We start from the raw sequence: 3,507 nt of genomic DNA, 5'->3' as shown, positions 1-3,507 counted from the left end.
CCCCCACTCCCCCCGCCCCCGTGCAGCAGAGCAACAGCAGTGAGTCACAGAGTCCTAAGGGACGGGAAGACTCCGGCGACATCTGGTTACAGATACACATCACAGGTTCTCCAGCGTCGCAGCTCAAGCAGCAGTGTACTCCTGGGGAGGTCTGTGTAAGGAGATACAAACTTGGTATGAAATGTATTCCCGCTTTGCTGGGAATCCGGGAGAAGGGGTCTTGCAGGCACAGAGTGGCCGCCCCTGCTCTCTGTATTTGGACACGCGGAGTAGAGGATACCTAGAGAGAGACCCCTGGACTCAAGCTTCCAGAGCAAACCCGATTCACACTGACTTGGTTAGGGGGCCAGGAGAGAGGGAGGTGGGGAGAGGATATGGCGCAGGTTTAAAAATGAGTAAGTTGGCGACTTCCCCGGTGGTCCAATGGTTAAGACTCCGCACTCCCAGTGCAGGCGGGCCGGGTTCCATCGCTGGTCAGGGAACTAGATCCCACATGCACGCCACAACGAAAAAGATCCCGCATGCTGCGATGGAGATCTCGCTCGCGGCAACGAAGGAAGACCCAGCGCAGCCAAATAAGCAAGCAAGTAAACAAACAAATAAATAAATAATAAGTGAAAGCAACCCCCTCGGAGAAGATTGCTGTTAATCTTGTTGGTGTCAAGTTTGGAAAAGATCTCAGTTCCTACCAACTGCACGGCAGAGAACACTGTCCTGCCCTGTATGGTCCCGCAGAGATCCCGGCTTCCGCCAGGTGTCTGTCTCAGCCACTGCTGCTGTGGCCCCTGTGGCAGCCTCTGACGCCGTCAGGTGTCCTGGGTGTGACCTTTGCCCCTGCCCCACACCCACCCTAACTCCAGAGGCACTGCTTTGCCGTTGCCAGTCACCTCGCCGCAGAGTCCCGCGAGGAAAGGGCCTCCGGGTGTGTGTGATGCAGGCACCTGGAGTAGTCCTCGCCTGAGAGAGACACAGACTCACCTCTCTCAGGCCCCAGGGCCTATCGACCCTGACCTCCGCCCAGTTCTGGTGACCTCTCCTGGGCTGGCCGTAAAGGCCAAGGTACAGACTGGGACACCTTCTCAGCCCGAGCCTGCAGTAGCAGCTTCTGCTGAAGCTGGGTTCTCCTGTCTTTGTAAAGAAGCATATCCTCGCTGCGTCTCTTCTAGGACTTTTCTGAGTGACAGATATTACATATTGGGACAGGCTGTCATATGTAACTATCCCTAGCTCATTTTAATCAATTAATGTGCTTAATGTATTTGAAATTGCACTAGACATAGGGGGTGGTTGGGAGAAATGGTCCTAAAATTGTGTTATTCTCTGCCCTGGAGGAAGTTACACTTGAGTTGAAGACCCAAACTCAACAAATAAATGATTGTAAGTGATCCCAGAAAGAACAGAATTTAGCACTAAATGGTACAGGTTCTAAGTGCTTTAGGAGTTGAAAGATGGGACGATCTCATTACTTAGAATTAGTTATCCAGATTTTTTCTCTCCCTTAGCAGCCTCCACGAGAGGTGGGAGAGAGGCAGGTGGACCTGTGTGTGTCAGTTACTCCTGGTCCCTGAGAGGCCCCTCCTGCTGCAGTTCTGGGGGACGGACGTCTCCCTCTGGCTCCCAAGGTGGAGGAAGAGAATCCAGGCGACAATGAGACCAGGAAGATTCCCTTCCGGCCTCACACCCACCACCCTCGTCCCCCCGGCACACGGCAGCCCCACACACCTGTGTCCACCCGTCCTGCCAGGTTATGACTGGACAGCATTTCTCCACCCGTGAGGGCCTCCTGGAGTTGCAGTCAGAATGAAAAAACAAAAACAAACAAACCTTCCGTCAAGCAGGCTTCTGCACTGTTTCCTCATTTCTTCGTTTGTATGGGCGTATGAACATCCTGCAGAAAGGAAACTGGCTTCCAGAAATCAGCACCTGTGCTGTGGTTATAGCCCTGCCTGCAAAGCCCAGGGCCAGGTGGGCAAGATGCTCCAGGACGGGTTGGAGCCTGCGGGGGCTCAGGCAGGCTGGGGGCAGCCACACTCACCTTTCTCCTCGTGGATATGCTCCCCCAAATGTTAGGGCACTACGGCATTCGTTCTCTGTGACTAATTTTGGGTAATAAGAGCCTTTTTCAGAAAATTACCATTTTCCTTTTAATAAGTGGTTGAAAAATACTGATTGCATTCTGAAGTCTTTGATTTGTGTTTTTTAATCTTAGGGGGAACACGGATTTTCCCCACTTGAATCATCTTCATCTTTGTCATGGAAGTTATAACATATATACATATGTAACATATAAGACGCATAATATGTATGATATGAAGGATATCATTCATACAAATATGTTGGGCTAACTTTGCAGGAATTTGCCTCTTCTGATGAGTGAGGTGATGCTCTCTTGGCCACCAGCTCCCACCTTCTTCAGAGTTAGGGAGCCAAATGCAGACACTCGATATTTATTTATTCCTGGAATATTTATTGGAGGTTTGTGATATGTATGTCGCAGCACACCAGGTCCTTCCTGGGAAAGAGCTTTCCACCTGGTTGACGAGGCAAGCTACATCAGCCCAGGTAGGATATTCACACATGACAGTCAAAGGCCTGATGAGGTCCAGCGCTGAGTTGGTGGGCAGAAGCCAGACTCCAGAACAGCCGAGGAAGGAGTGAACTGTGCAGTGGAATGATGGGCACTTTGGGTTGAGTGCCAGTGCATTTTGAAGGCTGGATCACCTGACTCAAGGTGGGCAGGGGAGGGCACTGGCTCCTGCACAGACATGAGCATTTCAGGGAGTAGCAGGAGGCCCCGCTCTCAAGGTGGGCTCTGTCCGTATGCCTTGGGGAACGGTTGACGATGAGATGGCATAAAGGAAATGACGTTTTGGGAAGATGAGACGTTCTGCAGCAAAAGCGGAGGGCCGGGCATGCAGCTGCCCCGACGACATGAGACCTGAGCCCAGCTGCCCCCATCATAGGCTCTCATCAGCCAGCTGAGCGTCAGCGAGGTTTGAGTGTTGGCACCCTGATGCCCTGAGCATGTTTAGGCCCTAAGCAACCGTTATTTCAGATATAATTTGTTCTGTCAAGAGTCTTTGAAATGAAACAAGGGAAGGGAGGGCAAACGATGGTCACCCAATCTAAGTTAGAGGAGTTTCTAGGCTCTCCCCTCTGGGTACCCCCCATAAATGTACATTTATCCCGTGTTTCCAGGGTCAACTGAGCTGTTCTAAGGTCTGTGGGGGAGGGGAGCTATGGGATTAAAGAATATCATAAGAGACATGCTCCATCTCATCCACAAAGATCAGCTTCAATCTCATAATAGTGATGAGGGGCTGTCATCCTTTACAAAGATCTAAGTTAATTAAAAAGAGTGTGGGGCTTCCCTGGTGGCGCAGTGGTTGAGAGTCCACCTGCCGATGCAGGGGACGCGGGTTCGTGCCCTGGTCTGGGAAGATCCCACGTGCCGCGGAGCGGCTGGGCCCGTGAGCCATGGCTGCTGAGCCTGCGCGTCAGGAGCCT

Source organism: Lipotes vexillifer, unplaced genomic scaffold (assembly GCF_000442215.2).
Source record: "Lipotes vexillifer unplaced genomic scaffold, Lipotes_vexillifer_v1.1 scaffold2648, whole genome shotgun sequence".
Lineage (NCBI taxonomy): Eukaryota > Metazoa > Chordata > Mammalia > Artiodactyla > Lipotidae > Lipotes > Lipotes vexillifer.
The sequence above is the reverse complement of the archived record's forward strand: the minus strand, read 5'-3'. Positions refer to the sequence as shown.